Consider the following 14,209-nt stretch of genomic DNA (forward strand, 5'->3'; position numbering starts at 1 on the left):
AGATGATTGTTTGGGGACTATTTTCAACAGTGGATTGACACACATTTGTTGTTCCTATGACTTTTTCATGGCTACTGGACGTATGTGAAACTGAGTCAAAATAAATACAGTGCTTTTGTTCATGTTAATACAGGGACATGTCACCCAGTGCAACAGTGTAGCTCACTGATGTGTATTTAAGTGGACAAAAATGGCTCAAGTGGAATAAGCTATTTGGTTTAGAATATACAAAACTTACTATGAAAATCAGTCCTGAATATGTCTTTCGAAGGGCTTTTTGGACAATGCGGGACATCAGGTTGTGGTTTACATTATAAATGACTAAGACTTTACAGTATGTTTTGGATCTGTTAAAGCATGTCATTTTGTTATCTGTGAGAAAATGTCTCCACAAACATGATGATGGAGTTTTGGTACCCAGTCTGCCCCGTTAGAAGAGGCTACTGCTCCACCAGGAAGTCTTGCGGTCTTCTCTGTAGTACTAGTACTTTTACTTTTGACAACGTCCACTCACTTTAACCTCCTAACCCGCAGGTTTCACTGGATAAATTTAATATTTTCTGAAGGAAATTGATTAAACCCTACACCCTTTGCTGTTTATCAGTCGGCTCAAGCCCAAACATGTAACATAACGATGTAACAGTGTTTACAGTAGTCAGTGGAAGCTGCTCACGGTCTGCCACCCGGAAGTATCTTGACGCCTGTTGTTTACAAACATTCTGAAATGCCCTATGGTCAGCCCCACTCCAACGTGGCTGCCATCCCGCCTTTGCTCCATTGTCCGCGTCCCGCGAGTGGCATTGTCCAATACTCCATGTTCGGCGGCTCTAGCCCGGCATCACCCTCACCACCGGAGCTGGGTCTGTTGGACGTTCCAGCGTGTGCACAAGATTGCCACTATTGGGAGAATTGTTGGGTCTATGTAAAACATAATAAAGTCCTAGCGTGTAGTCTTTACCTACTCCATAAGGTAAATTGTCCCGAGATAACTTTTGTTATGAATTAGCACTGTAAATAACATTGAATTCATGCGACGGCGCCCATGTCGGATATTGCCCCTGTAACCTCACCAAGCATGGGCTCTTCTACTTCACCTTCCTTCACCCATGATGGCCACTTACCTCGACCCAGTGACATCGGGCTCTGCGCCGATGCAGCCCCCTGTCACCCAGCTTTGGCTGGTTCGCCTCCGGAACTTCTCTCTCCTCCCTCATCACTTTCGAACCATGCCTCGGTTTCTTCAGAAGTCCAGAATTTACCAACTACGACTCATTGGTGCATGCAAGCCTCAACAACACTCCTAACCAGTTCCCAAATACCCTCTGGTCATCCCAAGTTACCTTAGCCATTCAAAGCCATCTAAGCGATATCCGAATTATCCATTATCAACTCATCCAATGAAGTTGTTGGGGATTGATGAAGCAGCGCACAATCGAGGTGTAACCCCACTCTGAGACACGCTCCCTGCGCTCTCAGAAGTCCATACACGCCTTGACCCACTTCACACCATTCATCCCCAACGTTCGACCCAAGGTTCTTCATCCCCAACGATCAAACCACATTCTTCATCCTTGACGATCGACTCTGTTCTTCATCCCAAACAATCGACCCCTCTTTCATTATTCCCTCAACCCCTCTCTTCGTCCCACCTAAACGCACCCTCACCCCACCTTCTCGCATCCCCCGGCTATTCCTAATTAAACTTCTTCAATATCGTACAATGGTGTGGTCTTGTTAGTGAAACGGAAGTTATATAGGACAGTTTGCACTTAATAAAACTACAGTCCTATATGCTGTATGTGTGGGCTGAAGGCATTAAATGGCCGTTATCAGTTGTTATCATTACCATTTTAATGCTTCAGAGAAGATAGACTGCCCCTACGTAGTTATCCAATGACTTGCAATATGACTGTTGAGTGCATGTTGTGAAACATTTGCAGTTTTAAACACGTGGTTAACGGTACGAATTGAAGAAAAACCCTGACATGGTTAGGATTAGGAAAATATCATTTTCAGCTTCATTCAGGTTTGTAAACATGTTCTCATGAAATTTTCATACATATAACCATGAAAAGTAATGCACAGTAATTTCTGCATTTTAGACATATTTATTTTTCGTGTATTTCTTGTTTTTGTAAATTTAGAAAGCAATGCACCATGAGGCATGTGTATTACATCTATTTATTTTTGTAAATAGTATGTATGTAACAGGAAAGTAGTATAACACAGCGATACCAAAATGCAAGACTTTTACCCAGGCAAGTGGGGTTTGTTTTTAGTTGGTGTTCATATCTAGGACATACTAAAGCCAAACCACAAGCTTTTTTCTAATCCTAATCAAGTTGTTTTGATGCCTAACCCTAACATCACCTTTTTTGTATTCTAAAACTGTTCACATTATGGTAGTTTTGGTGCCTAAACCTAACCAACACCAAAAGCAACTGTCACAGTCCACTTCCAGCCCCTCACCGTCTCACAGTCAACCGTTCACCGTTTCGTAAGCTATTATATGAACCAGTTGATGAGAATACGTTGTTGTGACGTATCTTAGTGTAACCGGATGGTTTATATTCTGTTTGCATTTCAGTTATCTGGTGTCCCTCAGTCTGTTTGTTTTACAGCCGGCATGGCGATCGCGGCAGGTGTGCGACACGCCCCGTACCGGCACCTGTAGTGCAGCTGTGTCCTCACCCGCTAATGCGGGGGGTTTTATATACCCCCCCCCGGTCATTTAGTCTTACTCTCTTACACTCTTTCCTCTGCCGAAGCAAGCGCGGCCAGCTCGCAGCTCCGCCACGCCGTAGCGTCCGAGGGTGTATGCGCTGTGCGTCCTGCGGGTTGACGCATCGGGCCAGGGTGGTGTGTGTGTGCCGTGTGCATCCTACAGGTTGAAGCGTCGGGCCGGAGTGGTGTGTGTGCGCGTCCTGCAGGTTGACGCGTCGCTGGTGTGTATGTGCCGTGTGCGTCCTCGTCTGGTTAGCTGCTGTTGCCGCCGTAGCCACTAGCAGCTACATGCACTGATGTGTGCAGGATCCAGTTTGTCTGGCGTTGGGCTGCTGTTTGCCCTGCCTTGCCTCTAACTTGCCTCAAAGTTCTCTTCTTTCTTTTGCCTTGCCTTGCTAACTAGTAAACAGTTAAGTCTTCGTATTGACACTCACTTGATCTCTCTCTCTAAATGTGGGTGAGTCACTTGTGCTTCGCCCCAATCCTATAGTGAGACGTCAGTAGGGGTGGGAGGGGTTACTGCAGAAGCTATAGTTGACGACCTGCCACGTTTACACCTTTTCTTGTATGGTTTTCCCCCCTCCCGTTTTTGAGTTGCAGTGATTTGTTTATTAATATATTGTTTTGTTTCTCCTTTCTTGAATTATTTGAGTGCAGGGACCTCTGCCAGAGCTAGCTGTGGTGTACTGCCTTTCACTTCCTGACTGGCTGACTGTATTGGTGTAGGTGGAACATCACTGGTGTTAAAGATTAAAATAAATAATGATATAAATGTTTTAGAAAGAACTTGATAAATGAAATTGTTTTTATTGTTACTAATAAAGGTTCTTAAATTATTTTACATCGTGCCTGTATTCATTTGTGTAGGGACCTGTGTATGGGTGGTTTTTGGGAAACCCTCAGAGAAATTAAAGTTAAAGGAGTATACTCTTTAGGTGCAAGTCCTAAGGTGGCTTTGTCGGTGTGTCGATTCTCTAGATCTGCCACTTGTAGTTCCACTGGTACATCGCGCCAAACGCCACATTAGGAAAAATTTGTGTTACGCAATTTAAGAAGTTACTTAAGTTAACTTGCATACGCTGGTTTAATGAGTCAATGTTGACTTTTGGTCGACTTTCACACAGGACATCCTGGATGAAAGTCATGTGTTTTTGACCCATCAACAACGACCTCCTCCGTACATGGAATTTGTTGCTCTTCATTATATGCCACCTTCCTTTCCTCCTGTCATAATTACTACGGACACAAGAGATCACAGGTTAACATTAAATATATAATTTTGAACATACTGTTTTTCAAATCTATATTCACAGTGACCACTGAACACCTATTTAATCGGCTCAAGTTTGTACTGTAGGTGGGGTGAGGCAGCTACTTTCTACAAAACGACAGGGAATATATGAAGGTAAATTTTGTGCATAACTAATTTGTAGTTGTAGGAAAGAGTAACACATGTACTGTATATCAGTAAATTTGTAGTTGTAGAAAAAAATGCTTCAGGAGTTGGAAACTTGTAGATTTTTCCCCTCTCCCACAAACACAAAACTACAGTTACACCTTCTCAAGTACTTATTCAAGTGCACAAATCCTATTTCATGTATCACAAATTATGAACGTCACAAGTGACATTTTTGTTACATATTTTGTAACGGTGTATGGTGCAAAACACATTTACACACACCCATATCAAGAGAGAGAGAGAGAGAATGTGTGTGAAGCTGAAGAAACTTAAAAGTTAAAGGAAAACACCTGCAAGTCTGAGTGAGGGAGAGACAAAGTGTGTTTATGTGTGAGTGAGTGAGTGAGTGAGAGGAGACACAGCAACATGATCTGCATGTGTGAAGGGGAGAGGCGCTGTCACACAGTTAGCTACCCTATGAGGATTTTCATTCAATCCGAGAACGGATATTGACGTGTGTTACTCGTATATTACTTGGACTCGGCATGAGTGCTTTATCCCTACCGGATACTGGTTTCAGCCGAGTATCCGGCTCATCTCTACTAGCTTGCTAATTTCAACACATACTATGATTATATCAACTTAAAATCCTATGATCGACTTCCACCATACTTTAATGCTACATTGGTTAGTTTCTGATTCAAAGTGAAGTTTAAAGTCAGATTGGATAAGTCTGGGCCTGGTTCATTGAAAATTGCAGTAAAATCTCTTATTTTGCATTTTAATGAATAGAATATAGCTTTCATAAATATCAAAATGGGTTTCAGATGGCTATAATGATTTACCTAAAATGTCTTAACACACTTTCACAACAGGAAGAGGTGCAGAGTACACAACGTGCAGTCGCTCAGCTATATCAGTTACTTTCCCCTTGACTGGCGAATCGGATTCTAATTTCAGTGTCGTTGACCGGAATCTGCTGCTGTGTTGTTGGATGTAAAGACACTGGAATCACAGATTATTACGTTTATATTTCCACTGTATGTGGTGGAATAAGCAAACTAGCTAGCTGCTTGGCCGGTAACTAGCCAGACACTGTCACAGCAATCTACCAATCACAGCCCAATAACACTGTGCCGAGACTTGCATCATACAGAAGTGGGCGTGGCTTAACACATCACTCATACGCATGCATACAAATAATTTCTGGTGCAAAATTCATTTGTGTCTTTGCGAGTGAAAGAAACAGCATTCCTGACTCGTGGCAGAATAAAGCAGTTGAATTTGTACCAGAAAAATATAAAACAATAAATAAATATATATATATATATATATATATATATATATATATATATATATATATATGTATGAAGAGCTCTCTTCCAATACGAGATAAAAGCCAAATTTTTAAAAAAATGTGTTTTTCATGCCACTTTGCTGTATACAGGACCAATTCACTGCTTCATCAATGTTTCATGCCAAATCGCTATATTTCCTTGTTTAAAATGGTCCTCAAGATGCAGTTCCTTTCCAAACCGCGACCAGCGCCCAACCTATTTTTAGCCTAAATGCGATACGTCCTCTCGACCAATCAGAATTCAGTGAGCGTTTAATGCGATCCAACATGGCGGCGCTCTGAAGCGGGAGAGTTTTTTGTTTTGTCCGTCCGTTCAACATGTTCAGACTGAGCCATAAACCATTTTGACAAGATAAATTGAATATTAACCAAATGTGTGGGTCTAGGTAAAAAATGTAATTTTCCTGAAAACTATTAAAATGGATTTGTAGCGTTTTGGAAAAGAGCTCCTCATATATATATATATATATATATATATATATATATATATATATTTATATATTTATATATATATATATAAATCTAATTTTATAAATAATATATATACATTTGTTAGAAGATTTTCTACAGGTGTGCAACTCATTGTATGCATTCACATATTAATTTGCACATCTAATTTCACACTGCAGATGGTCAAGGTACATTAGTGACAAGACTGATTCGACAGCATCCAATTGCCTCTGTATGACTCCTGGTTGCCTGTCTTGGAAAACATTTTGTCCATGACTTCAAATTATTTAATACAGGTGTGTAAATGTGTTTTGCACCATATCACTACAAGTAGCAAAAATGTCAGCATATGGCTTTCATAATTTGTGATACATAGAATAGGGTTGTGCACCTTTGAAAAAGTATTTGAGAAGGTGTAACTGTAGTTTTGTGTTTGTTGGAGAGGGGAAAAAAATCTAATTCTTCAAACACTACAAATTTACTGATATATATGTGTTACTCTTTTCTACAACTACAAATTAGTTATGCACCAAATTTACCTCCATAGAATTACCCCTTTTGCCAACTCCAAGGTTGCATTATTTCCACAATGTGTGTTCTAAGTTGACCTGCTAACATTAGCCACTGGTAAGCTAACATGCATGAGTCAGTGAATATCATCCACAGCTGGCTGTGAGTTATGTTGTATTTTATTTGGTTAAATAAGGTTCTGTAACCCAGCAGAAACTTTGAGATAACTTTAGTTAGATAAGAATTTATTGAAATCATATTTGCTTTCCTTCTAATCCTGATTGTGGCCCACCAATATTGTCATATTAAAATATCTTGGCTGCCTTTGTTAAATCTGGCCGCATCTGACAGTGAGCAGCAAAGTGAGAATGGTTGGCACTGAACCTGTCATCTTCCATTCATTATCACGGCAACTGACAGACTGCGCTGAGGATCATTCAAATCCGTGCAGACCTACTAAATCTCGATAAAGTGGAGCGTCAATCTGGCTCTGGCTCTACCAAGAAGTTTTCACATCTGGGGTTTGTCCCACTAGAACAAGAACAAGCTGTTAGATTGACACAACACACACTCCTTAACCACTATTGATTACTCTGACCGCCCATATTAACAACATACCCTGTCTTAATTCCCTCTTTCTATCTTTGTTTGTCCTTCCCTCGCTTGGTCTTTTTCATTGCAAAACCAAATTTCAATTAATGGATTATCAGCTGTGGAACACTGTTGAGCCCCCAAATCGGGCTTTTTCACAAATGAAGCCTCAGCCAATCAACCCTGTTTAAGATGCATACATGTAGGGAAGGGAGACTAGTTATAGCTATATTGCTAGTTTATAGAGTGCCTGGCAGAGAAAAGGAGGAAGGTGAGTTCATTATCCAGACATACAATTTCTCTCTCTCCCACCTGCAACAGGCTAGCTATCAGGGGAAATATCTTGATAGGAAGATAAAGAAAATAGAGATAGGGAATATGCTCAGTGGTGCTTTGGAGAGGCGCCAATTGGACTTTGCTGCAAACACAATCTGGAGATCCACTGGGCTGTAAATTGGCTGGGTATAATGTCAGTGTGTGTGCGTTTGTGTAGGCTATGTTAGCGTGTGGGTATGTCAGATAGTGCAGAAGGACATTTGGGAATGCTAGCCTGAAGTTTAAAGCCTACCAACCAAACAAACAAACAAACACATATACAGTTTAAGATTCATATTCTTGTCAATACTGCAGACAAGAGGCTTACACATGGTTTTCATCATGTGTCTTTTCATTTATTTTTTTGATGCAGGGGTTTATTAGATTACATCATCAATGAAAGGAAATGGTTTCATTTATATTTATTTTCAAGCATCAAGTTATTTAGGTTTTGTATCAAAATGGAGGGTATAAGCATCTTGCACCTCGGCATAACTCTTTGTTAGGACTCCTTAACATCACCTTTCAATGCACTGGGTAGCCCTGTCTGTCGAACTGTGATGCTCCATTGCAGTCACTGTTTTATACGAGGGAACACGTGGTTAACATTGTGAATACAAACAAAACTAATTGGTTTTGTTTAGGTGACAAAACCCCTTGGTTAGGGTTAGGAAAATATCATGGGTGGGGTTAAAATAAGTGTGTTTGTAATGTTACTAAAGTAACGCACAGGACACAGGATATGATTGACCCAACCACCGACCCTGAGCTCCTCCCTACGTGGACTTTGCTTCAGGAGCACTTGCTCTGAGCATCTAATATTGGCCATGGATGAGTTCCACACCGATGCTTAAGGGTGCTTTTTGGTGTTACCCTGGAAATTAGAACAGGCTGAAACTGATCTCAAATGGTGATATGGTACTTTAAGAGCAACTTAAATTAGTCAAATTCCTTATATGTGTAAACTTAAAGTGGATTCTGATTCTGAAAAAGCTTTCCACATTAAATAAAACCAGCAAGACCAAAATTGACTTATTTTTAACATTTTTATAGTATGCATACCATGTCCTCTTCATGACCTACAGGGTCAGTTTCGTTCATAAAATCATAAAAATAGCAATGAAATAACATACTAATAATGGATGAATGCAAAATTATCTGATGTGCGTCCTTGTGGTAACACCTTTTAACAGGACTAACTTAATTAAACTCAGTGCCCTAAACAGAGTCTGCTATCATTTTAAAAAATCATTCCAGAATCTTATGGAATATCACTGTTTTTTTGTGCTTTTAACTGGAAAGCACAGTGAAGGATGGCAGCAAAAACGTAGAGTGTGAAACAACAAAGGTCCCTGGCTCGATACAAACCAGGGTTGTAGCAATTTCATAAAACTTTAGACCACAAAGCCACCAGAAAAAAAGAGCAGAAGCCTGGTTTCATTTGATCAGAGTGACTGTTGTTCCATCTGATTCGACACCGCAGATGGTCAAGGTAGCCCATTAGTGACAGGACTGATTCGACAGCATCTCAACTGCCTCTGCAAGGAGACTTTAACGTCAGAGCATGACTCCTGGTTGCCTGTCTTGGAAAACATTTGATAAAAGATTAATGAAAACAGACTTTACCTACTAAAGTTCTGCAAGCTCCACAATATATGAATCACCAAATTCCCTTGACTAGTGCGAGCAACAACACAAGTTGTCACAGAGACACCCAGGCTACAATAGTCATTTTCTCTGATCATAGGCCAGTTGGTCTACCAGCCAGACCACATGCTGACTGTAAGACTGGAAAATGAACTCTTCCAACAGAGGTGTTTGTTGGATGGTCTGTCTGAAACTTTGAAGGACTGTGTCTGACAAGTTTTAAGATTTGCAGATAATCATGCCCCTTCAGGCAGTAATTGGCCAAATGTACAGATTTATGGATGTAGACAGGATTCTAACCTCTCTCTGAAGTTCTTTGTTTCATTCTACACACTTCTCTTTTTGTGCAACCGAATTGCACACATTACCATTTAAACAATCATTTAATTTCCCTCCTCTCGATGATGGCAGGCTTTATGTGACAAATTCACATGTGGCTGGACACGTTTGCCTTCAGACACGATCAGCTGACAGGTCATACAAACTAATTTGCTTTTAGCATAACCCGGATTTAGATCAGGCAATTGGTCAAGCCCTCTTACTTCTACAGTTACATGCTCTGTTGCATCACATATTGCAAGGCAGAATTGACTACAGGAGCCGTTTAGCTCTAACTTGCAGAGTACACCTGGGTTGAAGACCAGTTCTTTAAGGTGGTTTTGGTCTGAAAGTTTTGTCCGAAGGGAGTTGGATTCAACTGAATCTATAGTGCGGGTGTGAAAATGCCCAAAGATAAACCTTTATTGATCCCCAGCAGGGCAATTTGGTTGTGGCAGCACACAGACAAAAACAAAGACAAAGATTAAAAAAAAGACAAAACAAAAACAAAGACAGAAATAGTGCAGATGAATAGAGTAAAATAATAGAATGTCTTTGGTTTACCAAAAACAAGAAACAACAACATAAAACCTCACATAGACAAAGTCATATTACACATTAAAGTAGTTCATGTCAATGTCTGTGGCTTAAATCTCCTGGTTAAAGTGTCAGTAGTGATTAATACAAGCAGTCACTAAACGTACGTGTACACCAGAGTGACAGAAGTGATTGATACAAGTAGATTCAGCAAACCTATGTGTCCACAAGACTGACTATGATTAAAGAATAGCACTTAATGTTGGACTGTATTAATACAAAGATTTAATATAAATATGCAGCAGCACAACAATAAAGACTGTATGTGCTACTCTAGTATTTTTGGTACAGTGTCAAACTAATGTGCTCCCTTAAATGCATAGGATCTCCTTGCAAAACACAAACCATGAACCAAAGCATTGGACTCACTTGGACCCCTTATCCTCTGCCAGATTCCGCTGAAATGGTTGACACGTGTACAGTAACTGCATTACAGCAGGATTCTCAACGACACCATATTTGGGGAGTTGTGGAGCAAGCAGGAAATTTCTTGTCACCAACAATCAAAGCTAAATAATGTCTGCTAGCATTATCAGAAAGCTGTAAACATTGTCACTGAACTTATAGAAGGTAGGATCCAATTGACTGCCACTGACCTCTGGCATCAAGGGCGTTAAAGCTTGCACAAGAGAGCTGTGGCTGTAGGAAAGCAGCATCAACCTCCAAGTGCAGTTTGACAGGCCGACAGATACTCATTATAATGTAGTGCTGTACATTAGCATGCTCTGTTAGAATGTAATGTTTTATGAGAAAAGCAAAGAACTTAAAAGCAGTCAGTCGGGAAACTCTAACCCACTGAAAGTGACTGGTCCACTACAGAGTGTACATTTACAAGCGAAGCAATCAACATCACAGTGTCGAGCACAGACTCACCTGTGCTTAGCTCTCCATCAGGCGTCTGCTCTGTGCTGCCATGCAAGTTTTAATGCTTTATTCAACCACTTTTTTCCTAGCTCCACCTGCTATTTTCTGTTTTTATGTACCACAGGGGGATTATGCACTCCTGGTCAAAGTCTAATGCAAATGCAGCAGTTATCCATAAAATCAGATCTAGTCATCCCTATTGCCAGGTTTTCCCCATCAATAAACCTTTTAATATGAATATGTGAGTATGTGCACGTAGCCATCGTTTTCATGAGTCAGTTATCATGTTTCTAAAGACATCACTAAAATGATGAAGAATTACATCAAAACAAATGAGTCATCATAATATAGCACCTAATGGAACCTAAGAGGGCCTTTAGAGCATCAACCTGGAAAGCTATAAAAATGAACTGTACTGCCTGTCAATTTCACTGGGCAGGATGCGGAAAGATCTCCAAACTGCTTTGACTACTAATGGAGCCTCATAATTCCAAACTCTCTGTCCGCTTACTTCAGAGAACATAACAGAAACTCAGTGGATACAATTCTGTTTTTACTTCCTTTTAATAATGCATGAAAGCGAACAGATTCATTTTTCCCCTCTGTTCAATAATTAAGTGCACAAGGCTACCACTGATCCTTCCTGAATCTTTGCTGCTGCGTATGCTGCATTACAGTTCGAGAACATCCTCGGTGTCCTCATTTAAATTGTCCCAATAGCTCACTCTTGCTTCTTTGACACCTACTGAGACAGAGGACTTATATTGCATTGATTCCCTAGTTAAAGAATGCTGGCCCAGTGGATAATTTCCTCTAGCTGCACCTTTGAGGATCAGGTGTTGTTATACAGAAAAGGCGACCGTTCAAAAAAAACACTGGTGGCTCATTAAGAGGTTAACGAATGTGCTGCAATAGCATCAGTTTTATCACAACTGGATGAATAGAATAAGATAGAAAGCTTTATTGTCTGCCCCAAGCGGTGACAGAACTATGTCTTTGACAAGGCCCCAACAATAAAACACATTACATATTTAAAACACAACTAACACACAAGGAAATGTTAAACAGAAACAGAAAACGGTAGCCGAAAGTCCGGTTTCTTATTTCATTTTGTTGGGCGGCTATTGCATTTGGGATGAAGGATTTTTTGTAGATGTTATTTATGAGCCAGAGGGACTTTGAAGCGTCTGCCTGATGGGAGGAGTTGGAAGGAGTGATGAAGGGGGTGAGGAGTCTTCGGTGAGCAGGGTAGCTTTCCTGATAACAGAGCGGTGGTACAGTTCAGGGATTGGTGTTTGTTGTGAACCAATGATCTTGCATGCCTCTTTGACAATACAGGAGAGTTTTGTTTTGTGTTTCATGGAGAGGAAACCATACCAAGAGGAGATATTGAATGTAATGATGGATTCGATGAGTGATGTGTAAACAACACTTAAAATGTGTTTGCTGCATCTGCTGACATTGCAAGTCCTGAGTTACCTTAGCAGGTGAAGGCGCTGTTGTGCTTTTTTATAAATTAAATCAGCGTGGTTTGCAAACGACAGGCTGGTGTCAATCTCTGTACCCAAGTATTAAAAAACCTCAACCTGCTGGACACTCACCCTGGATGGTGAGGGGTGTAAAGAGGGGTATAGGAGTTACCTCTGCCCCCACAGCACAATTCCTTTGTTTTGTCGATGGTCAGCTATTGGGAGTTTTTGTCTAAGGCTTGGACCAGGTTGCTGACCGTCTGCTGGTAGCGGATCAGTGCTGTGCGGTCTGGCGGGTGAGCCACCAGAGCCATGTCGTCTGCATATTTAAAAAGTGTCATTCCTTCACTTTTGCAAGAGATGTTATTAGTGTACACAGAGAAGAGAATGGGAGATAAAACACAACCTTGAGGGATGCCTGAGTTTAAAATCACTTTGCTGTATTTAATACAATTTAAGACAGTATGTAATCATTAAATGAAGAACTGGTAAAAGAAGAAGATTTTTATTTTTTATTTACATATTAGATTCATTTTTAAGTTTTGTTACAGTGCTGCAGTGATAACAGACAGACAGTACTGATTTATATACACATAAATAAATAATTTATATACAGATAAATATATTAATTATAAGACATATATTCGGACAAAAAAAATGTGCAAACTGCAGCTCATTATTGACAACAGTGCAAAGGATATTGTAGTTACACCAAATCGTATTAAAACTGTCCAGATCATGGATCATCTTATAAAAGCTGAACTCCTGCTCTTCACACTGCAGCTCCAGACTGAGGCTGCCTCCTGACCCCCTCCCTTCTCTATCCTGCTCTTCCTGGACACATAAATGGCCAGCTTCGCTTTCCCCATCAGGAAGTTCAGAAGCTGCCATTTCCTATGGTTCACCTTCAACACCGTAAATGCACACTGATCTGCTACAAGTTTCATTAAAAAGATTAAAAACATTTGTTAAAAAAGTGAAGAGCTCAGTGAGTCTCGCACACTCGCTGAAAGCATGAAACACTGTTTCACGCAGGCGACAGAAAGGCACTGGTTTGACACATTAGGGTTAAAAGCAGAGATAAAAGCATTTGTGGCAATGGGGCCGTGTAAAATTCTCCACTGGAGGTCGGCCGTGTGTTTTCTGAGAGGGGGTTTATATAAAACCCTCCACTGTGGACCTGCTCCCCCCAGTCTGTCAGTACAGGCAGGGGGCGCGCTTCCACTCAGCCTTCTCCTGTTCAGCACTTTCAAACAGTTCCTGTAAAGAACTTTCCTGTCTGCCGACTGCAGGATGAGCGTATTCGTTTGGGTCACCGACATCTCAGGGAAGGGACCCGTATCACTTTGTTTGGTCCCATGGCCATAACCCACCAGTAGGACTCTTTCCTCCTTCCCTGTGTCAGACAACGAGTGAATGGCCTTCCTCTGCCCTGCCTTTTCTCCAGGGAGAAGAAGAAGCCAGAGGGAGCATCCATCTCTGTAATGGTCTGAAACCAGGACAGGACCAGTGCACCTTGTATTTTGGTATCTAGCAGGTTGGCTGGAGCCATTTTTTTGGACTTGAGGATTTCAACATATTCTCGATTTCCTGTGGAATCACTAAGTGTCTCCAATTCCACAATTTCAGTCTCCAGGTCTTTAATAGATCAACAGGTGTCTCTTGTAACATTGAGAGTGTACTGCTGAGTCTCCGCTTTTCCATGATTCCACCACTGCCTATGACATGTAAAATCTGTTTTCCTTTTGCCTAAAAGAACTCCAAAAATAACTTCAAACCTCTCTAAACCTTTATCAAATGTTAAAACTGAATTAAAATGCCAGTATGCACTCTGAGGTAAAATGTTTTTAACGATAACATTACACAGATCAAAGAATGATTAGTAAAACCAGCTGGCATTTTACAAGCCTTAAAAACATGTTTCCTCGGCCTCCATCTCTCCACCTTCACCATCCTGGTTCTTTCCCT

The sequence above is a fragment of the Echiichthys vipera genome, assembly GCF_963691815.1.
Source record: "Echiichthys vipera genome assembly, chromosome: 1".
In the NCBI taxonomy this organism is placed as follows: domain Eukaryota; kingdom Metazoa; phylum Chordata; class Actinopteri; order Perciformes; family Trachinidae; genus Echiichthys; species Echiichthys vipera.